Source organism: Mytilus galloprovincialis, chromosome 3, assembly GCF_965363235.1.
Source record: "Mytilus galloprovincialis chromosome 3, xbMytGall1.hap1.1, whole genome shotgun sequence".
Taxonomy (NCBI): domain Eukaryota; kingdom Metazoa; phylum Mollusca; class Bivalvia; order Mytilida; family Mytilidae; genus Mytilus; species Mytilus galloprovincialis.
In genome coordinates this window covers 91,569,556-91,594,031 of record NC_134840.1, presented here as the reverse complement: position 1 = coordinate 91,594,031, position 24,476 = coordinate 91,569,556, and the positions used below count along the sequence as shown (strand labels likewise).

The 24,476-nt window shown below is 34.8% G+C and overlaps 22 non-coding genes across 22 annotated transcripts; 11 read left to right on the top strand and 11 right to left on the bottom strand.

Annotated features, from left to right (window-relative positions):
- Positions 1 to 263: 263 nt before the first annotated feature.
- On the top strand, positions 264 to 336 carry Trnak-cuu (transfer RNA lysine (anticodon CUU)). Its single transcript has one exon. It is a non-coding gene; the product is annotated as a tRNA-Lys (tRNA).
- Positions 337 to 888: 552 nt separating this feature from the next.
- Positions 889 to 961, bottom strand: Trnar-ucg (transfer RNA arginine (anticodon UCG)). Its single transcript has one exon. It is a non-coding gene; the product is annotated as a tRNA-Arg (tRNA).
- Positions 962 to 1,399: 438 nt separating this feature from the next.
- Positions 1,400 to 1,472, top strand: Trnak-cuu (transfer RNA lysine (anticodon CUU)). Its single transcript has one exon. It is a non-coding gene; the product is annotated as a tRNA-Lys (tRNA).
- A 552-nt stretch (positions 1,473 to 2,024) lies between these two features.
- Positions 2,025 to 2,097, bottom strand: Trnar-ucg (transfer RNA arginine (anticodon UCG)). Its single transcript has one exon. It is a non-coding gene; the product is annotated as a tRNA-Arg (tRNA).
- A 438-nt stretch (positions 2,098 to 2,535) lies between these two features.
- Positions 2,536 to 2,608, top strand: Trnak-cuu (transfer RNA lysine (anticodon CUU)). The gene has a single exon. It is a non-coding gene; the product is annotated as a tRNA-Lys (tRNA).
- A 552-nt stretch (positions 2,609 to 3,160) lies between these two features.
- Trnar-ucg (transfer RNA arginine (anticodon UCG)) lies at positions 3,161 to 3,233 on the bottom strand. The gene has a single exon. It is a non-coding gene; the product is annotated as a tRNA-Arg (tRNA).
- A 438-nt stretch (positions 3,234 to 3,671) lies between these two features.
- On the top strand, positions 3,672 to 3,744 carry Trnak-cuu (transfer RNA lysine (anticodon CUU)). Its single transcript has one exon. It is a non-coding gene; the product is annotated as a tRNA-Lys (tRNA).
- Positions 3,745 to 4,296: 552 nt separating this feature from the next.
- Trnar-ucg (transfer RNA arginine (anticodon UCG)) lies at positions 4,297 to 4,369 on the bottom strand. Its single transcript has one exon. It is a non-coding gene; the product is annotated as a tRNA-Arg (tRNA).
- Positions 4,370 to 4,807: 438 nt separating this feature from the next.
- Positions 4,808 to 4,880, top strand: Trnak-cuu (transfer RNA lysine (anticodon CUU)). The gene has a single exon. It is a non-coding gene; the product is annotated as a tRNA-Lys (tRNA).
- A 552-nt stretch (positions 4,881 to 5,432) lies between these two features.
- On the bottom strand, positions 5,433 to 5,505 carry Trnar-ucg (transfer RNA arginine (anticodon UCG)). The gene has a single exon. It is a non-coding gene; the product is annotated as a tRNA-Arg (tRNA).
- A 438-nt stretch (positions 5,506 to 5,943) lies between these two features.
- On the top strand, positions 5,944 to 6,016 carry Trnak-cuu (transfer RNA lysine (anticodon CUU)). The gene has a single exon. It is a non-coding gene; the product is annotated as a tRNA-Lys (tRNA).
- Positions 6,017 to 6,568: 552 nt separating this feature from the next.
- On the bottom strand, positions 6,569 to 6,641 carry Trnar-ucg (transfer RNA arginine (anticodon UCG)). Its single transcript has one exon. It is a non-coding gene; the product is annotated as a tRNA-Arg (tRNA).
- A 438-nt stretch (positions 6,642 to 7,079) lies between these two features.
- On the top strand, positions 7,080 to 7,152 carry Trnak-cuu (transfer RNA lysine (anticodon CUU)). The gene has a single exon. It is a non-coding gene; the product is annotated as a tRNA-Lys (tRNA).
- Positions 7,153 to 7,704: 552 nt separating this feature from the next.
- Positions 7,705 to 7,777, bottom strand: Trnar-ucg (transfer RNA arginine (anticodon UCG)). The gene has a single exon. It is a non-coding gene; the product is annotated as a tRNA-Arg (tRNA).
- Positions 7,778 to 8,215: 438 nt separating this feature from the next.
- On the top strand, positions 8,216 to 8,288 carry Trnak-cuu (transfer RNA lysine (anticodon CUU)). The gene has a single exon. It is a non-coding gene; the product is annotated as a tRNA-Lys (tRNA).
- A 552-nt stretch (positions 8,289 to 8,840) lies between these two features.
- Positions 8,841 to 8,913, bottom strand: Trnar-ucg (transfer RNA arginine (anticodon UCG)). Its single transcript has one exon. It is a non-coding gene; the product is annotated as a tRNA-Arg (tRNA).
- A 438-nt stretch (positions 8,914 to 9,351) lies between these two features.
- Positions 9,352 to 9,424, top strand: Trnak-cuu (transfer RNA lysine (anticodon CUU)). The gene has a single exon. It is a non-coding gene; the product is annotated as a tRNA-Lys (tRNA).
- A 552-nt stretch (positions 9,425 to 9,976) lies between these two features.
- On the bottom strand, positions 9,977 to 10,049 carry Trnar-ucg (transfer RNA arginine (anticodon UCG)). Its single transcript has one exon. It is a non-coding gene; the product is annotated as a tRNA-Arg (tRNA).
- A 438-nt stretch (positions 10,050 to 10,487) lies between these two features.
- On the top strand, positions 10,488 to 10,560 carry Trnak-cuu (transfer RNA lysine (anticodon CUU)). The gene has a single exon. It is a non-coding gene; the product is annotated as a tRNA-Lys (tRNA).
- A 552-nt stretch (positions 10,561 to 11,112) lies between these two features.
- Trnar-ucg (transfer RNA arginine (anticodon UCG)) lies at positions 11,113 to 11,185 on the bottom strand. Its single transcript has one exon. It is a non-coding gene; the product is annotated as a tRNA-Arg (tRNA).
- Positions 11,186 to 11,623: 438 nt separating this feature from the next.
- On the top strand, positions 11,624 to 11,696 carry Trnak-cuu (transfer RNA lysine (anticodon CUU)). Its single transcript has one exon. It is a non-coding gene; the product is annotated as a tRNA-Lys (tRNA).
- Positions 11,697 to 12,248: 552 nt separating this feature from the next.
- On the bottom strand, positions 12,249 to 12,321 carry Trnar-ucg (transfer RNA arginine (anticodon UCG)). Its single transcript has one exon. It is a non-coding gene; the product is annotated as a tRNA-Arg (tRNA).
- Positions 12,322 to 24,476: the final 12,155 nt, after the last annotated feature.

Below are 24,476 nucleotides of genomic sequence, written 5' to 3'. Positions count from 1 at the left end.
TTATAATACATTCACATTATTACTGGGCTCGATATTACTGACAATGAAACATTTCTGAGATTTTGGCGCCAACATTGTTTTCACACTGAAGCTGATAGAATTTGTGTCTTTTCAATATAAAATCAATGGAACTGATAAAATAGTTGTGCGTTTGTTCTTTAGATGTAACAAATAGCCATAGGCAAACAGGTTGACGCAAAAATACTATCGCACTGGCCGCTTCTCACAAACGACACCTATTTCTTTACAATTGGTACACATCTGCCCGGCTAGCTCAGTCGGTAGAGCACGAGACTCTTAATCTCGGGGTCGTGGGTTCGAGCCCCACGTTGGGCGGTTAATTTTTATTGTATCGTTTGGCAAATTGTGGAAGACGGAAACATACACGATAACTGCAATCTAGTTAGTTTGATATGTGCCACCTAATGTTTATTAGACATAAATCGATTTCATAAACGGTGGTCTATAAAAGTGCACGATTTCCTGCTATCATTTTACTTGATCGCAGCCGTACCCGTGAACTTCGTGCAAAAGGTGTCTTTTTTTTTTTTCAAAATCAAAACACGAAATCGGACTCTGCATGCCGATTCCATTGAAAATCTTTTTTCAAGATCGCGCATTCAATTTACGCCTTATATTTCGACGACATCGAAACGAGTGTGGTTGATCGTAATGCCAGATGGCAATCAGGTATACAAAAGATGTAAATATATATATTGACTGCATTTTATTTTTCATTTCAGGAAGAAGAAAAAAATATATTTGCAAAGATATCTTATATTTGTTGATCGAAAACTTGTGCTGACTTTGAGATTGCCGTGTGAATACGGATCGCTATTTAGAAATCGCCTGCCGAAATTCCTCGGTCATGCTACTGCAAAAAGTCTTCGACCACGACGAGACTCGAACTCGCAATCTTCTGATTCGAAGTCAGACGCCTTATCCATTAGGCCACGCGGTCTTAGTACTACGTTCGGGCAAAATAGAACTTAAATTAACATCGCAAATCTGGATAGTGGCATTTTGCCTTCTCTCTGAATAATCTGCTCTTGACGTAATCAAAAATGGTCAAGAAACACAATACAAAATTTGCTAGCCTAATGAATCGAACGTATAATCGTATATACATATATGCTTTATAATACATTCACATTATTACTGGGCTCGATATTACTGACAATGAAACATTTCTGAGATTTTGGCGCCAACATTGTTTTCACACTGAAGCTGATAGAATTTGTGTCTTTTCAATATAAAATCAATGGAACTGATAAAATAGTTGTGCGTTTGTTCTTTAGATGTAACAAATAGCCATAGGCAAACAGGTTGACGCAAAAATACTATCGCACTGGCCGCTTCTCACAAACGACACCTATTTCTTTACAATTGGTACACATCTGCCCGGCTAGCTCAGTCGGTAGAGCACGAGACTCTTAATCTCGGGGTCGTGGGTTCGAGCCCCACGTTGGGCGGTTAATTTTTATTGTATCGTTTGGCAAATTGTGGAAGACGGAAACATACACGATAACTGCAATCTAGTTAGTTTGATATGTGCCACCTAATGTTTATTAGACATAAATCGATTTCATAAACGGTGGTCTATAAAAGTGCACGATTTCCTGCTATCATTTTACTTGATCGCAGCCGTACCCGTGAACTTCGTGCAAAAGGTGTCTTTTTTTTTTTTCAAAATCAAAACACGAAATCGGACTCTGCATGCCGATTCCATTGAAAATCTTTTTTCAAGATCGCGCATTCAATTTACGCCTTATATTTCGACGACATCGAAACGAGTGTGGTTGATCGTAATGCCAGATGGCAATCAGGTATACAAAAGATGTAAATATATATATTGACTGCATTTTATTTTTCATTTCAGGAAGAAGAAAAAAATATATTTGCAAAGATATCTTATATTTGTTGATCGAAAACTTGTGCTGACTTTGAGATTGCCGTGTGAATACGGATCGCTATTTAGAAATCGCCTGCCGAAATTCCTCGGTCATGCTACTGCAAAAAGTCTTCGACCACGACGAGACTCGAACTCGCAATCTTCTGATTCGAAGTCAGACGCCTTATCCATTAGGCCACGCGGTCTTAGTACTACGTTCGGGCAAAATAGAACTTAAATTAACATCGCAAATCTGGATAGTGGCATTTTGCCTTCTCTCTGAATAATCTGCTCTTGACGTAATCAAAAATGGTCAAGAAACACAATACAAAATTTGCTAGCCTAATGAATCGAACGTATAATCGTATATACATATATGCTTTATAATACATTCACATTATTACTGGGCTCGATATTACTGACAATGAAACATTTCTGAGATTTTGGCGCCAACATTGTTTTCACACTGAAGCTGATAGAATTTGTGTCTTTTCAATATAAAATCAATGGAACTGATAAAATAGTTGTGCGTTTGTTCTTTAGATGTAACAAATAGCCATAGGCAAACAGGTTGACGCAAAAATACTATCGCACTGGCCGCTTCTCACAAACGACACCTATTTCTTTACAATTGGTACACATCTGCCCGGCTAGCTCAGTCGGTAGAGCACGAGACTCTTAATCTCGGGGTCGTGGGTTCGAGCCCCACGTTGGGCGGTTAATTTTTATTGTATCGTTTGGCAAATTGTGGAAGACGGAAACATACACGATAACTGCAATCTAGTTAGTTTGATATGTGCCACCTAATGTTTATTAGACATAAATCGATTTCATAAACGGTGGTCTATAAAAGTGCACGATTTCCTGCTATCATTTTACTTGATCGCAGCCGTACCCGTGAACTTCGTGCAAAAGGTGTCTTTTTTTTTTTTCAAAATCAAAACACGAAATCGGACTCTGCATGCCGATTCCATTGAAAATCTTTTTTCAAGATCGCGCATTCAATTTACGCCTTATATTTCGACGACATCGAAACGAGTGTGGTTGATCGTAATGCCAGATGGCAATCAGGTATACAAAAGATGTAAATATATATATTGACTGCATTTTATTTTTCATTTCAGGAAGAAGAAAAAAATATATTTGCAAAGATATCTTATATTTGTTGATCGAAAACTTGTGCTGACTTTGAGATTGCCGTGTGAATACGGATCGCTATTTAGAAATCGCCTGCCGAAATTCCTCGGTCATGCTACTGCAAAAAGTCTTCGACCACGACGAGACTCGAACTCGCAATCTTCTGATTCGAAGTCAGACGCCTTATCCATTAGGCCACGCGGTCTTAGTACTACGTTCGGGCAAAATAGAACTTAAATTAACATCGCAAATCTGGATAGTGGCATTTTGCCTTCTCTCTGAATAATCTGCTCTTGACGTAATCAAAAATGGTCAAGAAACACAATACAAAATTTGCTAGCCTAATGAATCGAACGTATAATCGTATATACATATATGCTTTATAATACATTCACATTATTACTGGGCTCGATATTACTGACAATGAAACATTTCTGAGATTTTGGCGCCAACATTGTTTTCACACTGAAGCTGATAGAATTTGTGTCTTTTCAATATAAAATCAATGGAACTGATAAAATAGTTGTGCGTTTGTTCTTTAGATGTAACAAATAGCCATAGGCAAACAGGTTGACGCAAAAATACTATCGCACTGGCCGCTTCTCACAAACGACACCTATTTCTTTACAATTGGTACACATCTGCCCGGCTAGCTCAGTCGGTAGAGCACGAGACTCTTAATCTCGGGGTCGTGGGTTCGAGCCCCACGTTGGGCGGTTAATTTTTATTGTATCGTTTGGCAAATTGTGGAAGACGGAAACATACACGATAACTGCAATCTAGTTAGTTTGATATGTGCCACCTAATGTTTATTAGACATAAATCGATTTCATAAACGGTGGTCTATAAAAGTGCACGATTTCCTGCTATCATTTTACTTGATCGCAGCCGTACCCGTGAACTTCGTGCAAAAGGTGTCTTTTTTTTTTTTCAAAATCAAAACACGAAATCGGACTCTGCATGCCGATTCCATTGAAAATCTTTTTTCAAGATCGCGCATTCAATTTACGCCTTATATTTCGACGACATCGAAACGAGTGTGGTTGATCGTAATGCCAGATGGCAATCAGGTATACAAAAGATGTAAATATATATATTGACTGCATTTTATTTTTCATTTCAGGAAGAAGAAAAAAATATATTTGCAAAGATATCTTATATTTGTTGATCGAAAACTTGTGCTGACTTTGAGATTGCCGTGTGAATACGGATCGCTATTTAGAAATCGCCTGCCGAAATTCCTCGGTCATGCTACTGCAAAAAGTCTTCGACCACGACGAGACTCGAACTCGCAATCTTCTGATTCGAAGTCAGACGCCTTATCCATTAGGCCACGCGGTCTTAGTACTACGTTCGGGCAAAATAGAACTTAAATTAACATCGCAAATCTGGATAGTGGCATTTTGCCTTCTCTCTGAATAATCTGCTCTTGACGTAATCAAAAATGGTCAAGAAACACAATACAAAATTTGCTAGCCTAATGAATCGAACGTATAATCGTATATACATATATGCTTTATAATACATTCACATTATTACTGGGCTCGATATTACTGACAATGAAACATTTCTGAGATTTTGGCGCCAACATTGTTTTCACACTGAAGCTGATAGAATTTGTGTCTTTTCAATATAAAATCAATGGAACTGATAAAATAGTTGTGCGTTTGTTCTTTAGATGTAACAAATAGCCATAGGCAAACAGGTTGACGCAAAAATACTATCGCACTGGCCGCTTCTCACAAACGACACCTATTTCTTTACAATTGGTACACATCTGCCCGGCTAGCTCAGTCGGTAGAGCACGAGACTCTTAATCTCGGGGTCGTGGGTTCGAGCCCCACGTTGGGCGGTTAATTTTTATTGTATCGTTTGGCAAATTGTGGAAGACGGAAACATACACGATAACTGCAATCTAGTTAGTTTGATATGTGCCACCTAATGTTTATTAGACATAAATCGATTTCATAAACGGTGGTCTATAAAAGTGCACGATTTCCTGCTATCATTTTACTTGATCGCAGCCGTACCCGTGAACTTCGTGCAAAAGGTGTCTTTTTTTTTTTTCAAAATCAAAACACGAAATCGGACTCTGCATGCCGATTCCATTGAAAATCTTTTTTCAAGATCGCGCATTCAATTTACGCCTTATATTTCGACGACATCGAAACGAGTGTGGTTGATCGTAATGCCAGATGGCAATCAGGTATACAAAAGATGTAAATATATATATTGACTGCATTTTATTTTTCATTTCAGGAAGAAGAAAAAAATATATTTGCAAAGATATCTTATATTTGTTGATCGAAAACTTGTGCTGACTTTGAGATTGCCGTGTGAATACGGATCGCTATTTAGAAATCGCCTGCCGAAATTCCTCGGTCATGCTACTGCAAAAAGTCTTCGACCACGACGAGACTCGAACTCGCAATCTTCTGATTCGAAGTCAGACGCCTTATCCATTAGGCCACGCGGTCTTAGTACTACGTTCGGGCAAAATAGAACTTAAATTAACATCGCAAATCTGGATAGTGGCATTTTGCCTTCTCTCTGAATAATCTGCTCTTGACGTAATCAAAAATGGTCAAGAAACACAATACAAAATTTGCTAGCCTAATGAATCGAACGTATAATCGTATATACATATATGCTTTATAATACATTCACATTATTACTGGGCTCGATATTACTGACAATGAAACATTTCTGAGATTTTGGCGCCAACATTGTTTTCACACTGAAGCTGATAGAATTTGTGTCTTTTCAATATAAAATCAATGGAACTGATAAAATAGTTGTGCGTTTGTTCTTTAGATGTAACAAATAGCCATAGGCAAACAGGTTGACGCAAAAATACTATCGCACTGGCCGCTTCTCACAAACGACACCTATTTCTTTACAATTGGTACACATCTGCCCGGCTAGCTCAGTCGGTAGAGCACGAGACTCTTAATCTCGGGGTCGTGGGTTCGAGCCCCACGTTGGGCGGTTAATTTTTATTGTATCGTTTGGCAAATTGTGGAAGACGGAAACATACACGATAACTGCAATCTAGTTAGTTTGATATGTGCCACCTAATGTTTATTAGACATAAATCGATTTCATAAACGGTGGTCTATAAAAGTGCACGATTTCCTGCTATCATTTTACTTGATCGCAGCCGTACCCGTGAACTTCGTGCAAAAGGTGTCTTTTTTTTTTTTCAAAATCAAAACACGAAATCGGACTCTGCATGCCGATTCCATTGAAAATCTTTTTTCAAGATCGCGCATTCAATTTACGCCTTATATTTCGACGACATCGAAACGAGTGTGGTTGATCGTAATGCCAGATGGCAATCAGGTATACAAAAGATGTAAATATATATATTGACTGCATTTTATTTTTCATTTCAGGAAGAAGAAAAAAATATATTTGCAAAGATATCTTATATTTGTTGATCGAAAACTTGTGCTGACTTTGAGATTGCCGTGTGAATACGGATCGCTATTTAGAAATCGCCTGCCGAAATTCCTCGGTCATGCTACTGCAAAAAGTCTTCGACCACGACGAGACTCGAACTCGCAATCTTCTGATTCGAAGTCAGACGCCTTATCCATTAGGCCACGCGGTCTTAGTACTACGTTCGGGCAAAATAGAACTTAAATTAACATCGCAAATCTGGATAGTGGCATTTTGCCTTCTCTCTGAATAATCTGCTCTTGACGTAATCAAAAATGGTCAAGAAACACAATACAAAATTTGCTAGCCTAATGAATCGAACGTATAATCGTATATACATATATGCTTTATAATACATTCACATTATTACTGGGCTCGATATTACTGACAATGAAACATTTCTGAGATTTTGGCGCCAACATTGTTTTCACACTGAAGCTGATAGAATTTGTGTCTTTTCAATATAAAATCAATGGAACTGATAAAATAGTTGTGCGTTTGTTCTTTAGATGTAACAAATAGCCATAGGCAAACAGGTTGACGCAAAAATACTATCGCACTGGCCGCTTCTCACAAACGACACCTATTTCTTTACAATTGGTACACATCTGCCCGGCTAGCTCAGTCGGTAGAGCACGAGACTCTTAATCTCGGGGTCGTGGGTTCGAGCCCCACGTTGGGCGGTTAATTTTTATTGTATCGTTTGGCAAATTGTGGAAGACGGAAACATACACGATAACTGCAATCTAGTTAGTTTGATATGTGCCACCTAATGTTTATTAGACATAAATCGATTTCATAAACGGTGGTCTATAAAAGTGCACGATTTCCTGCTATCATTTTACTTGATCGCAGCCGTACCCGTGAACTTCGTGCAAAAGGTGTCTTTTTTTTTTTTCAAAATCAAAACACGAAATCGGACTCTGCATGCCGATTCCATTGAAAATCTTTTTTCAAGATCGCGCATTCAATTTACGCCTTATATTTCGACGACATCGAAACGAGTGTGGTTGATCGTAATGCCAGATGGCAATCAGGTATACAAAAGATGTAAATATATATATTGACTGCATTTTATTTTTCATTTCAGGAAGAAGAAAAAAATATATTTGCAAAGATATCTTATATTTGTTGATCGAAAACTTGTGCTGACTTTGAGATTGCCGTGTGAATACGGATCGCTATTTAGAAATCGCCTGCCGAAATTCCTCGGTCATGCTACTGCAAAAAGTCTTCGACCACGACGAGACTCGAACTCGCAATCTTCTGATTCGAAGTCAGACGCCTTATCCATTAGGCCACGCGGTCTTAGTACTACGTTCGGGCAAAATAGAACTTAAATTAACATCGCAAATCTGGATAGTGGCATTTTGCCTTCTCTCTGAATAATCTGCTCTTGACGTAATCAAAAATGGTCAAGAAACACAATACAAAATTTGCTAGCCTAATGAATCGAACGTATAATCGTATATACATATATGCTTTATAATACATTCACATTATTACTGGGCTCGATATTACTGACAATGAAACATTTCTGAGATTTTGGCGCCAACATTGTTTTCACACTGAAGCTGATAGAATTTGTGTCTTTTCAATATAAAATCAATGGAACTGATAAAATAGTTGTGCGTTTGTTCTTTAGATGTAACAAATAGCCATAGGCAAACAGGTTGACGCAAAAATACTATCGCACTGGCCGCTTCTCACAAACGACACCTATTTCTTTACAATTGGTACACATCTGCCCGGCTAGCTCAGTCGGTAGAGCACGAGACTCTTAATCTCGGGGTCGTGGGTTCGAGCCCCACGTTGGGCGGTTAATTTTTATTGTATCGTTTGGCAAATTGTGGAAGACGGAAACATACACGATAACTGCAATCTAGTTAGTTTGATATGTGCCACCTAATGTTTATTAGACATAAATCGATTTCATAAACGGTGGTCTATAAAAGTGCACGATTTCCTGCTATCATTTTACTTGATCGCAGCCGTACCCGTGAACTTCGTGCAAAAGGTGTCTTTTTTTTTTTTCAAAATCAAAACACGAAATCGGACTCTGCATGCCGATTCCATTGAAAATCTTTTTTCAAGATCGCGCATTCAATTTACGCCTTATATTTCGACGACATCGAAACGAGTGTGGTTGATCGTAATGCCAGATGGCAATCAGGTATACAAAAGATGTAAATATATATATTGACTGCATTTTATTTTTCATTTCAGGAAGAAGAAAAAAATATATTTGCAAAGATATCTTATATTTGTTGATCGAAAACTTGTGCTGACTTTGAGATTGCCGTGTGAATACGGATCGCTATTTAGAAATCGCCTGCCGAAATTCCTCGGTCATGCTACTGCAAAAAGTCTTCGACCACGACGAGACTCGAACTCGCAATCTTCTGATTCGAAGTCAGACGCCTTATCCATTAGGCCACGCGGTCTTAGTACTACGTTCGGGCAAAATAGAACTTAAATTAACATCGCAAATCTGGATAGTGGCATTTTGCCTTCTCTCTGAATAATCTGCTCTTGACGTAATCAAAAATGGTCAAGAAACACAATACAAAATTTGCTAGCCTAATGAATCGAACGTATAATCGTATATACATATATGCTTTATAATACATTCACATTATTACTGGGCTCGATATTACTGACAATGAAACATTTCTGAGATTTTGGCGCCAACATTGTTTTCACACTGAAGCTGATAGAATTTGTGTCTTTTCAATATAAAATCAATGGAACTGATAAAATAGTTGTGCGTTTGTTCTTTAGATGTAACAAATAGCCATAGGCAAACAGGTTGACGCAAAAATACTATCGCACTGGCCGCTTCTCACAAACGACACCTATTTCTTTACAATTGGTACACATCTGCCCGGCTAGCTCAGTCGGTAGAGCACGAGACTCTTAATCTCGGGGTCGTGGGTTCGAGCCCCACGTTGGGCGGTTAATTTTTATTGTATCGTTTGGCAAATTGTGGAAGACGGAAACATACACGATAACTGCAATCTAGTTAGTTTGATATGTGCCACCTAATGTTTATTAGACATAAATCGATTTCATAAACGGTGGTCTATAAAAGTGCACGATTTCCTGCTATCATTTTACTTGATCGCAGCCGTACCCGTGAACTTCGTGCAAAAGGTGTCTTTTTTTTTTTTCAAAATCAAAACACGAAATCGGACTCTGCATGCCGATTCCATTGAAAATCTTTTTTCAAGATCGCGCATTCAATTTACGCCTTATATTTCGACGACATCGAAACGAGTGTGGTTGATCGTAATGCCAGATGGCAATCAGGTATACAAAAGATGTAAATATATATATTGACTGCATTTTATTTTTCATTTCAGGAAGAAGAAAAAAATATATTTGCAAAGATATCTTATATTTGTTGATCGAAAACTTGTGCTGACTTTGAGATTGCCGTGTGAATACGGATCGCTATTTAGAAATCGCCTGCCGAAATTCCTCGGTCATGCTACTGCAAAAAGTCTTCGACCACGACGAGACTCGAACTCGCAATCTTCTGATTCGAAGTCAGACGCCTTATCCATTAGGCCACGCGGTCTTAGTACTACGTTCGGGCAAAATAGAACTTAAATTAACATCGCAAATCTGGATAGTGGCATTTTGCCTTCTCTCTGAATAATCTGCTCTTGACGTAATCAAAAATGGTCAAGAAACACAATACAAAATTTGCTAGCCTAATGAATCGAACGTATAATCGTATATACATATATGCTTTATAATACATTCACATTATTACTGGGCTCGATATTACTGACAATGAAACATTTCTGAGATTTTGGCGCCAACATTGTTTTCACACTGAAGCTGATAGAATTTGTGTCTTTTCAATATAAAATCAATGGAACTGATAAAATAGTTGTGCGTTTGTTCTTTAGATGTAACAAATAGCCATAGGCAAACAGGTTGACGCAAAAATACTATCGCACTGGCCGCTTCTCACAAACGACACCTATTTCTTTACAATTGGTACACATCTGCCCGGCTAGCTCAGTCGGTAGAGCACGAGACTCTTAATCTCGGGGTCGTGGGTTCGAGCCCCACGTTGGGCGGTTAATTTTTATTGTATCGTTTGGCAAATTGTGGAAGACGGAAACATACACGATAACTGCAATCTAGTTAGTTTGATATGTGCCACCTAATGTTTATTAGACATAAATCGATTTCATAAACGGTGGTCTATAAAAGTGCACGATTTCCTGCTATCATTTTACTTGATCGCAGCCGTACCCGTGAACTTCGTGCAAAAGGTGTCTTTTTTTTTTTTCAAAATCAAAACACGAAATCGGACTCTGCATGCCGATTCCATTGAAAATCTTTTTTCAAGATCGCGCATTCAATTTACGCCTTATATTTCGACGACATCGAAACGAGTGTGGTTGATCGTAATGCCAGATGGCAATCAGGTATACAAAAGATGTAAATATATATATTGACTGCATTTTATTTTTCATTTCAGGAAGAAGAAAAAAATATATTTGCAAAGATATCTTATATTTGTTGATCGAAAACTTGTGCTGACTTTGAGATTGCCGTGTGAATACGGATCGCTATTTAGAAATCGCCTGCCGAAATTCCTCGGTCATGCTACTGCAAAAAGTCTTCGACCACGACGAGACTCGAACTCGCAATCTTCTGATTCGAAGTCAGACGCCTTATCCATTAGGCCACGCGGTCTTAGTACTACGTTCGGGCAAAATAGAACTTAAATTAACATCGCAAATCTGGATAGTGGCATTTTGCCTTCTCTCTGAATAATCTGCTCTTGACGTAATCAAAAATGGTCAAGAAACACAATACAAAATTTGCTAGCCTAATGAATCGAACGTATAATCGTATATACATATATGCTTTATAATACATTCACATTATTACTGGGCTCGATATTACTGACAATGAAACATTTCTGAGATTTTGGCGCCAACATTGTTTTCACACTGAAGCTGATAGAATTTGTGTCTTTTCAATATAAAATCAATGGAACTGATAAAATAGTTGTGCGTTTGTTCTTTAGATGTAACAAATAGCCATAGGCAAACAGGTTGACGCAAAAATACTATCGCACTGGCCGCTTCTCACAAACGACACCTATTTCTTTACAATTGGTACACATCTGCCCGGCTAGCTCAGTCGGTAGAGCACGAGACTCTTAATCTCGGGGTCGTGGGTTCGAGCCCCACGTTGGGCGGTTAATTTTTATTGTATCGTTTGGCAAATTGTGGAAGACGGAAACATACACGATAACTGCAATCTAGTTAGTTTGATATGTGCCACCTAATGTTTATTAGACATAAATCGATTTCATAAACGGTGGTCTATAAAAGTGCACGATTTCCTGCTATCATTTTACTTGATCGCAGCCGTACCCGTGAACTTCGTGCAAAAGGTGTCTTTTTTTTTTTTCAAAATCAAAACACGAAATCGGACTCTGCATGCCGATTCCATTGAAAATCTTTTTTCAAGATCGCGCATTCAATTTACGCCTTATATTTCGACGACATCGAAACGAGTGTGGTTGATCGTAATGCCAGATGGCAATCAGGTATACAAAAGATGTAAATATATATATTGACTGCATTTTATTTTTCATTTCAGGAAGAAGAAAAAAATATATTTGCAAAGATATCTTATATTTGTTGATCGAAAACTTGTGCTGACTTTGAGATTGCCGTGTGAATACGGATCGCTATTTAGAAATCGCCTGCCGAAATTCCTCGGTCATGCTACTGCAAAAAGTCTTCGACCACGACGAGACTCGAACTCGCAATCTTCTGATTCGAAGTCAGACGCCTTATCCATTAGGCCACGCGGTCTTAGTACTACGTTCGGGCAAAATAGAACTTAAATTAACATCGCAAATCTGGATAGTGGCATTTTGCCTTCTCTCTGAATAATCTGCTCTTGACGTAATCAAAAATGGTCAAGAAACACAATACAAAATTTGCTAGCCTAATGAATCGAACGTCGTATAAAAAATATTAATTACAAACATTATCTACCAATCAGAGGAGCACATGTTTTGAGTTCTGTACAGAAAGCTCTCCCCCAAATGGGCGGTTCCATGGGCGGTCCCTAATGACGTATATTTATTTACTGAATTTACCCCCTCGATCTAAAAACTTTTCTTCTCCTATTCAGTGAAGTTACTCTCTTGTAAGTGTTGTGTAAGTGTTGCTCGGACATCCTAGCTGAATGATGGATATATATGAAACTCTAAGAGGTACCAAATGTAAGTTATATTCCTAGATATTGGCAAACCTTAGGTTGTTATTTGATTTCAAACATATTGGTTTTGAAAAAGCTACGGTAACCCTTAGTTGAATTATCATAGCTGTTAGGTGTATATTCATAAATAGAGATACACTTTTTATCTCTATTGCTTAACATTACAGAACTGTAAGCTAGCAACTTTTATTAAACTTAGGAGCCATGCAATATTTTTCATCCACTACAAGCATAGGGTCTCCACTTTTGCACCTTTGGTAACCATTTGACATGCAGATTTATTCAAACTATTGTCATCAAACAAACAGATTTATCAACTAAATATCCACACAAAAAATGTGTACAACCAATAAAATAGTTTAGATTGTATACTTATGTTTATTTGCCATATTTAAAATTATAGTTTTGTTTGTTAAAATATATTAAATTAATTATGCATGCTGCTAATCTTTTTATTCTCAGTATACATGTGCTTTATAATAGGTAACACACCTAAATGATATTTACTATAGTAATTGTTTGATTTGCAAATTTAATCAATGTTTAAGTATGACATATCGGCTCTTTGTTTTGTTTTTATCATACATCAACATATTTAATATGTTATCATGGACATACATGATATTTTCATATGCATATGGTTTAACTTATTAAGAGACAAAATAAGTTGGACATTAACTTTAAAAATAAAGTAATAATCATCAAATGAAAGAAACTTCTTTTATGGTGAATTTGAACTCTTATTTAAAATTACATGTATTGAGATTAACAAAGATTCAATTGAGATTAACAAAGATCTCAATTACTAATTACTTAGTATCTTTTTAAAGATTTTGCCAATTCAGGGGCAATAGTTATCTAATTTCCCTGTTTTTGTATGGTTGTCATATCTCTAGAGATTTTATCTTGAAGAAAACAGTGTATATTTGCAATTTACATTGGTCATCTACCTTTAATATACATGTATTCTAATTTCAAAATACCCTATTAATTTAGGTAAAATTGGACTTTAAGGAAGCATATTATCATATTATTGTCTTAATTAATTTTTCAATTCAATTCAAATCTTTTTTGCCATAAAACTACTTATTTATAGTATGTGACACAACAGAACAAAATGAAAATAATAAATAACAACAAGATCATTAATAAACACAATAAAAGTAAATATTTTAAGAGTCCCCTGTCCTCAGTTCAATAGACTGTTTTAAAAAGGATCCTAGCTTATTTACGTGAAAGTGTGAAATTGGGTTGAGTATATATGTTATTTTAGCTATGTCATTTAAATTTATAAAGTGGATATTCTCATTTATCAAAAAATCAAAATAAACTTTTCTATTATTATGGTTTCAATTACAATATAAAAAGAAATGAATTTCATCTTCAATTTGTTTACAGTTTTTGTATAATCTTTCTTCTCTTGGTATTTTAAGGTAACTTTCCTTTTCTATAAATAAATTATGGTCATTGAATCTTTGTTAATCTCAATCTAAATTTTGTTATCAGTTTTCTGAATTCAAGTTTTGAGCAAGTTAAATATTTTTCTTCCGTATTATTTATTTTTACATGTTTATAAATAGTGAGCTGTTATCCTTTATATTTAATAGTTTATCATTTACTAGTTTTTCATAAAAATGCTTCAATTTTTTTAACAGAGCATGTTTATATTTCAAATATACAATGTTGCTGTATCTTTTATAGTTTTCAAGAAAGAAATAATGATCTTTTTAAAGCAAAAAAGGCTATGATTTGACTATGATAAATCAAAACTGAAAATTGTACCTTTTTTAACTTCTAATTAATTCATATAAGTTGACAGAAATAAACCAAACTACCAATTAGCCTGTCATCTTGTAAGATCAATAATAATTGAGATAGCTATAAAGTTTGATGAAAATCCAAGTTGATTTGAAAAAACTATACAAAATTTTAAAGGCCACTCTCAGAATTTAGCTAAACTGAAAGCTTCTCCTACCTACACAGCTACTTTTGCATAGGTACTATTTCTGTACTAAAAATCTGTAGTACTGGAAATTTACTTTTAATAATCAGTACTATTTTGTTACTTTAAAATTATTGTAATATTTAGGTACCTGTTTTTTACAGTATTTTATTTGTACTTGAAATTTAGGTACTACAGATTTTTGGTTACTACCATTACATTTTCAGCATTTTGAAAGTTTTTCTATTTCAAATCTCTTAAATTTATGATTTTCAAACATGGAAGATTGTATTATTTCTGTACCAAAATATTTAGTACAAATCAAGTACTGTAAAATACAAGTACCTAAATATTACAATAATTTTTAAGTAAAGAAATAGTACTAAATATTAAAAGTAAATTTCCAGTACTACATATTTTTAGTACAGAAATAGTATCTATGCAAAAGTAGCTGTGTATGGATTAAATCCAAAAATTTGACACCAATTAACCAAACTTTCAAGCAACCTGGCATTATGTAAGATCAATACTAGTTGTCATTTGAAAATCCAAGTTGATTTGTAAAAGTCATTGAAATTTTTAAAAGTGACTAACAGAATTTAGTTCGAACTGAAAATTTCAGTTTTTTTTTAAATCTATCGTTACTAAATCCTTAAATTTGACAGCAATGAACCAAAGTACTAAATAACCTGTCGTTCTGTAAGATCAATATAAAATTGAGATTGCTGAAGATCAACTAGAGTAACAGACAATCCATGTTGATTTGAAAAATGTATAGAAATTTATTTTTGAATGTGAATTCACATTACTATAAGACGTGTCACGGTACTTTTCTATCCCAAATTCATGTATTTGGTTTTCATGTTATATTGGTTATTCTCATCGGATTTTGTCTAATGCTTAGTCCGTTGTTGTGTGTGTTACATTTTAATGTTGTGTCGTTGTTCTCTAACATTTAATGCGTTTCCCTCAGTTTTAGTTTGTTACTCCGATTTTGTTTTTTGTCCATAGATTTATGAGTTTTGAACAGCGGTATACTACTGTTGCCTTTATAACGGGGACTTTCTGAATTTAGTCCGAACTGGAAATTTTCGCTATTCTAGCCTATTAATCAAATCATTACTTTTGACAGCAATAAACCAAACTACCAAATAACCAGGAATTTTGTAAGATCAATATATAATTGAGATAGATGGGCTGATTTAGACCAGTCAAGACTAAATTAAAAGTTCAAGACAGGTTGTGACTGCCCGAGTCTGGTCAAGATAGTCAAGACTGGTCGAGCAATTTGTTGAGAACATATTTAGATTATACTAAGATTGTCAAGTACTAAATCAGATTTGTGAGCCCACTCATTCAGTTTTTGACAACTAGTATTTGATTACTTGGACGTTTTTATAGTGACTATTTCATTACCAGACCAAATGTTTTATAATTACTAGTATAAGCCTGGTATCTTTGATAAGTCCTATTTGTTTTCTCTTCTGATTATGATTACAACTATACAAATGACAAAACAAACTGTTTGGATTGAACAGCCAGCTGTGTAAAGCGGGATAACTCTACTTTGATTTTGACATCTATTCAAATACATTTATAGGTCAAAACAGAGGTTCACTTTGGCCAGAAGTTTCCATAAAATATGGACGTTATTATTATTATGAGCCATACAAATATCAATCTGTTAAATAACTTGGCTTGTATTTCCTATCATGATTTCCTTGATAGAGGATTGCTACTCACAAGAAAGCTATTAAACCAAGGGCTCCAAATGATGAAGTTGAAATTATCCCTTCGTAAATTTTACGGACGCCATCACGAGTTGGTTGACCATTACGGAATAACCGTTTCCCAGATGATATCGGATATGTTCCTTATGTCGTAACTACAATGCCCTTTCCCTTTTCACGAATGTGACCTACCAAATTAGACTATTTACCGGATTTGAAATAACAAAAGCAACACGACGGGTGTCACATGTGGAGCAGGATGTGCTAACCCTTTTGGATCACCTGAGATCCCCCAAGTTTTTGATTGGGTTAGTGTTGCTTAGTCTTTAGTTTTCTATGTCTTCTGTACTATTATTTGTCTGTTTGTTTTTATTTTTAGCCATGGCGTTGTCAGTTTATTTTCATCTATGAGTTTGACTCTCCCTCTAGTATCTTTTATCCCTCTTTTAAGTTAAATGTAAAACATGTTACAACCTTTCACTCCTTTATTTGACCCCTTGCTAAACAAAATGAGTCCTAATAGTCGCTTCAATTTCGTAATTTTACTTACTGTATACGATGAAAAAGACAGACTGTATAGCTGTATTTTTCTACAAATGAAAAAGGTAAAACAAGTCAACAAAAGTAGATTTTAAAACACAAAAAATACAATACTCGAATGTAAGAATATAATCATTAAGCAATTTAATTAAAATATTGATCTCGGTATACTATATATGAAGTATAACGAAATTAGAGATCAATATTTTAATTAGATTGATCATTAAGTTAATCATTGAAAGTTTTTCTGGGAGCGTATAAATTGGATCGTTTTTAGCTTTAACATAACAATTTTCTGCATCAAACACAAATCAGCAATAAATATCTTTTCAAATATACCCAAGGCTGAAATGTAGAAATTGCTTATTCAGAATAATTTCCAAAAGTACGAACAGTAAACTCTAATTTTAATAACATGATATCTTTTCACACAAGTACCGAAGTATTTGCTACTGGGCTAGTAACACCCTCGTGACTAACAGTCCACTAGAATAATACAATACTGAATGAAAGGGTAACGACGCATAGATCAGATTTAAATGAAATTTAAGATAACCCTTCAGTTTGAAAGTTTCAAAATATATATACTATTTGATGAATGTTTCTATTTGCTAAAAATAACTACTAGTATCTCAGTTTGATAAGGAAATTCTGTAAGTTCTGTACATTTCACATATGTCTTATTTTTCAGTATAGTCCTTTTAATTTCCATTTTACATGGATAAAGTATTTTGTTAGTCCAAAATATTATGACGTCGTAATAATTCAAAATAGCCTTTCAATACCGTCATAAACATAATTATTTGGATTGGTATTGTGAAAATAATTGTGAATGTTTGAATGTCGTATGTATGTTTGATTTTGTTGCAATTCAGAATTTCTGTTGTTACGTTACTTTCCTGCTATAGTTGATGTGTTTCCCTCGGTTTAAGTTTGTAACCTCCTCTCAATCGACCTTTGAACCACTCTACTTTTTTTCATTCGAGTTCGGTATTTTTGTTTTTTTACTTTTTTTTTAACCATTATAATCTTATAATACATAAAAAAAAAATAAGCTAGACGAGTTTATAGCTGGATTGCATACTTGTAGCTATGTAAACAGAGTCACATATATTTTCTATTTTATTGTATCAATTTCCAATTTCCAAAAAAGGATTAAATTATCAATTTAATATTTATCTCATTATAGCTGGCTTAAAACGACATTTTAATATTTCACTTTGGATTTTTGAATGTTAGTTACGTGGTGAATTTGAACCTAACACTGCGCTTATTATATTTTCGATAGTTTCATTTTTTGTCTTCCGTCGTACACGGTGCCTTCTTTTATTTACCTTCTTACTTACTTACTTACTTTCTTAATCCTCTTCGTGTACACTTGCAGATTAAGCCACTTCCAAAGCCCTCCACTGTTGCCTGTCTTGTGTCTTTCTTTCTGTCTTTCCCCATGTCATGCCAATGATTCTCAGTTCACTCTCTATTATGCGCCTCCATGTTTCTTTTGGTCTCGCTCTCTTTCTGTTCCCCTCAGCTGGTGTCCAACGAAGAGCTATCCTTGTTATGTCATCTAAATGTCTTTTCATGACCAATTCATTTACATCGCATGTATTTAATTTCGACTCTGATATTTCTTTGTAAAGATATGTTGTATAGGGTTTATAACTGATGGTTTTTGGCCAGAATATCTTGCAAATTTTACGAAGACACGTATTATGGAATGATGACAGTTTGTTGAAGTCTGATCAGATAACTATCCTTGACTCTGCACCTTATAGCAAAACTGATTTCACATTGCTATTATAGATTTGATGTTTGTTGACCTGGATATTGATGTTGTTTTCCATATTGTTCGGAGATTACAGATTACAGGAAGATGTTCTGGCTTATTGATCCTTGCCATTATATCTTTGCTAGTTCTGTTGTCCTGGCTGATATTGGTGCCAAGATATGTAAAATTTTCCACTTCATCTATATAGATGTTATTTCCTTTAAGTGTTATTAGTTGTTTTATATTTTTGTCATTTAGGCTGATTATCTTTTTCTTTTATGTGTTTCTCTTTAAACCTACAGACAGAGCAGTTTCATGTTGTATTGATGTTTTGTTCTGCATGTTTGTTCGATTCGTTAATAATAGGCATATGTCGATTGCAAAATATAGGTCTTCTAAGATTGTGTTCATCCACCATCTTATTCCAGTTGTTCTATTCCCAAGTGTTCTTCTCATGCACCAGTCGATGACAATGAGAAAATGAAGGGGAGAGATGATTCATCCTTGTTTTACTCGTCATTGTACATTGAACCAGGTGGATTGGATTCCATTGTATAGGACACAACTATAGTTGTTATAAAACAGTTCGATCATGTTAATTATTTTATCTGGTATTCCGTATGTTCTCATTATTCCCCACATGCTGTCTCTGTCCAAAGTATCAAAAGCCTTTTCAAAGTCAACAAAATTTATGAAGATGTTGTGTTGTCATTATATGCACTGTTCTATGATGTTTCTTAGTGTGAATATGTGGTCATTACACCCTTTATTGGCTTTAAAACCTTCTTTTTCTTTCCGCATGATGTCATCTAAAGCATCTATTATTCGCTTGACAATAACTCGAAGGAACACTTTTGCGGTTACAGATAGTAAAAATATACCTCTCCAGTTGTTGAAATTCTTCAAATCACTTTTTTGCACGTTTAACCAGTAGTCCTTCTTCCCAGTCCATAGGTATAACTTCTTCCTCTCATATACTACTAAGTATTGTGTGTAGAATTAGCTGTTGTTTCTACATCTGACTTTAGGAGTTCTGCACGGATGGTGTCTACTCCAGCTGATTTACCATTTTTGAACTTGTATACTGCTTTCTTTATTTCACCAAGTTCAATTTTTCCTCTGATATATCTATTTCACTTTTCTCTTCTGTGTTATCAAATTAAGCAGGTTTGTCTGGTGGTTCTCTGTTTAAAATTTCCCCTGAGTGATCTGCCAATCCCTCAAGTTTATATGCTTTCTGTGTAATATATTCGAATAAAAATGTTGAACAAGAGATGAGAAAGAGATAGCGTATGAGTATTACTTAGTATAGGGTTATTGCATGAATATTCCCCAATATTCATGCAATAACCCTTGTATTGTATAGAAATATAAAAATAAAAATTGGTTTAAACTAACAAAACAAAACTCACACCTAAAAAAAAGCCTACACCAATTGATACATGTAATATAGTACAAATCATACACTACAACAAAAAACCTTATGAGCCGAAGGGACTGCAAATAGAAACATATATAAGATAAACAATAAAGCTGATAGAACTTATTGAATACATTCGAAACGTATTATAAAATCAAACGGGAGAAATAAGTCCACCCAAGTCAATGGTTCAGATATAAATAGTATATAGTACTAGATATAGGAAGATGTGGTATGAGTGCCAATGAGACAACTCTCCATCCAAGTATCAATTTATAAGAGTAAACCATTATAGGTCAAGGTACGGCTTTCAACACGGAGCCTTGGCGGAGCTATTAAGGGCCCCAAAAATTACAAGTGCAATGTAAAACCATTCAAACGGAAAAATTAACGGTCTAATCTATATAAAAACGAGAAACACTTATGAACCACAGGATATTATAAAATCTCACAACTTTAGGCAATGCCGCGATGTTTTAATTTGTCTTATTGATGTGAATTGATATTTTGTGATTTAAAAAAGTTTTTTTTGCTGTCTTTTCTTTCATTTTCATAGCGAGACGATAAATGTTCGATCATCAAAGCTTTGTGTGGAGCTACAATTTAAAACTATGTAGTCTTCTAACTTAATTTAACGTAGATGAATTTAGTTTTCCTGGTCCCATGAATCCTGAGGATCTTGACCAGTTGCTTCATTTAATTGTCATTTCTTTCGTACCATTGGAAGCACTCAATCGCGATGCCAACTGTTCCACTCTCTTATGTTGCCTGTATGTTATATTAACTTAAATTAATTGAATTAATAAGGGTATATGTCTTATAAACATAGCATGTATAAATATTATTTTTTTGTTTAATTGGTATTGCTGCATCCAAAATGTCTGACAGGGGGAGGGGGTTGTAACATATGGTATCGACATTCAGATTCAGTATGAGCTGATCCTATATGTACAATTAATGTAAGAAGTGAATAAATTAATATTCTATGTATCCTATTGTCTTCATGTCTGTCCTTATTATCATTCCATGGAAGAAAAATTCCATCGATTCACAACGGTTTAACATCCTCGTTTTCTATAACTAGTCGAAGATAATTCAAGATTTCCATCGCTAAACATTAAATGTTATGGCTTTCTTTATATCGTTTTTTTTTTCTGGAATACTAAACTTCTCATTTGTTGTTGTTGTTACCTGGAATTTCGTTGAGGTTCGATCATTACGTTTCGTGCTCAGGTGAATTATTTTCTTGCTTTCAATTCCTAACTTCGATGTTTCATGAAAATGCTCCATTTTTCAATCATTTTAGAAGAATCATATTCTCTAGGACGTCCGTAATAGTGAAAATAATCCGTTCGTAGTGAATCCATTTCTATATTATCATTACTTTTGCACCAAATTTGCTGCCTATTCCATTGCTCTATTCAGTAATTGGTAGGAATATGTCTGGGTTTTTTTTTTGTATGTGTGTGTGTGTGTGTGTGTGTTTTGTTTTGTTTTGTTTGAATGTCAAGTGGGGGAATAACCTGTTCGGTTTGCTCTCGATTTTCTTATATACACTTACTATGGTCAACTTTGCCAGATGAAATTATTAATTGACTTTTAAGACATTTAGAAAATGAAAATTTATACGAATTAAAAGCAAAAATGACAAAATAATAAAAATAACTAACTGCGAGGGAAATTCAAAACGGAAAGTCCTTTATAAAATGGCAAAACCATTTCGTGCGTATATATTACATGTTGAACCAAAATGAATAATTTTGTATCCGAAAGAAAATATGCATCAAACATAATTCCGAATTTGCAAAACGATGTCCTTCTTATACAATTGTTGTTAATCCTCAAAACGTGTCATAACTGTGAAATGGCACTATCTTCTAGTTGGTCTGTTTATAAATGAGGCTTAATAGTGTTAGAACCTTAAAGTACTCGCATTGGCCTATTTGAGTTGTAGCAGTATGCATTTAAGTATATATTGAAAGACTTTTTTTCATTTTTTTTTAATAAATAAGACCGTTAGTTTTGTCGTTTGAATTGTTTTACATTGTCATTTCGGGGCCTTATATAGCTGACTATGTGGTATGGGCTTTGCTCATTGTTGAAGGCCGTATGGTGACCTATAGTTTTAATTTATGTGTCATGTTGGTCTCTTGTGGAGAGTTGGCTCATTGGCAATCATACCACATCTTCTTTTTTATATTTGGTGTAAAGTAAATTCCGGGTTTATTGGCCCTTCCTTTTCTTGGATTGAATATTAAATGCCTAAAACAAAAAAGTCAATAGCGTTCAACGATTTTCAAACGGATTATCCCTCACAATCCCTTCCCACTTCCTTTCTCCTCTGTGTAAACGGTTTATGTCTTTGTTAACAAAAATAAAAAGACAAAAGAGATTCCGGTCGAGATAGACATACATCCGCTTTTGCTAATAATATTAGTACATGTATGTGAACGATGGCTCCATTGCCATCATACATTTCAATGCTTCGTTTCTCCTGAAGTTAAGAATTGTTCACATTTATACTGGCTATATATATGTTACAGTGAATTTGTATAATCAGGGATTATGTAGAATCTCTAAATTTTTTCAGGAATTATGTATAATCACTGGTTATTTTAGGGATTATATGAAGGAAAAAATCTCAAACTGATTTCTTGTATTAAAGATCCGAGCAGGATTCCATGCTATATGGCAAGGCGTTATTATTCTTCAGTCTTTTTGTGAATAAGGTCATTTAGTTTTTGGGATCTCCCTTTCCTGGAACCAGTAGTGGAATTTGTATGAGATATATCAATATCTTGCATTTTGTTTTTTCTCTGCAATTTGCATTAACTCCTAGGCATATTTTTTCGTCAACCCAAGCAACATCTGTGCTTGTGTCGAGCTTTATATTTGTTAGTAACATAATGAGGTTCAACACTTGAATAAAATATAAAGGTAAAAACTCATCACGCAAGATTCACATAGTAGATCAGGAATGAAAACTGTTTACTTAAACTTCCAAGGAATAAGAAAAAAAATATATAATTTGTTTCATCATCTTTGGAGCTTTTTATTATTGATATTCCCTGAAATCATATATATATTAGGGAATTTGTAGAATAATAATTAAAATTATCAGTGATTTTATAAAATCACTGGTCATTTTCAGGGATTATGTATAATTACTAATGAATTTAGTGATTCTATATATTCTCTGAAAAATCAGGGATTCTACATAATCCCTGATTATACAAATTCACTGTAACATATATATTATAAAGAAATTATTAAGTACTAAAGAATATTATTCAGTTCAGTCTTCGTCGTTCTATTTTATACATTTTTTTTTAAAATATATATTTTACAAGCCTTTCCAATAAAAGTATGGTCATGGACTTGAATAACTAGGAAACTGGTCCGGGACAAATTTACGTCCGGACCGAATTAACTGTTACATATCTTATTAAAACCTGATGTCGTTTGGTTGTTGTCATTTACCTCATACCTCCTTTTATTCACATTTGCGCTACCGTATATAGTGTCTTTAATTTTATGAGGTTTACAGCTGATTTCATTGAGTGTGTACCTAAAGGTAATCTGTATCTTCGGTAAGCTTGCAATTGTCTATTTTTATTCTTTAAGATAGTTGTCACTTAAAGAGGGGGAAAGTGCCCGAATTTAGGCAACATTTTTTTTTCATACACATACAGAAACAAAACAACTGTTTCCGTTGATCCATATCCAGTGTCCCTATTAGTTCTTTATCCGATTTTGTTGTTGTTGAGTTTTTTGTTTGTTTGAAGTTTTTTTGCGTGTACTTTTCTGATAAATGGCTTTTCTAGGTTACGGAATATTGGCATGTTCCCGTGTGACATATACAGCCAGTAGCAAAATATGTTGACATGTTAGATTAGGTTACGTTCGCACTTCACTTTGTTCAAACGAAACAAATTATATATATAATATATATATAAGGTCTCTGCGCAATGCTAGGCGGTGTTGTCGTAGAAGTTAGAAAATAAAGTACAGGTTCCAGCCCCGGCGCTGGGGAGGATGTTATGAATCAAATCTACTCTAACATCGTTAGGTTGATTTTCTAGGCACTTTATATATATTATACTAGAACACACCCGCGAAATCGCGGGCATATACAGCTTGTGGACTGTTTTTTTGTATATTATGTATGTAGAATTTTATAAAAGGTATCAAAAGCCCTCTCCCTTTTTCCAAAGTCCGATATTCGTTTCCTTTCAGTTAAATTCAATTATTTCTCTTGTGTCTGGCCTCAGACCACAATTATTCTTCTCCTTTACTACAATGCTTCTTTTGGTAAAAGTTAAATCAAATTAACAATTTGCACC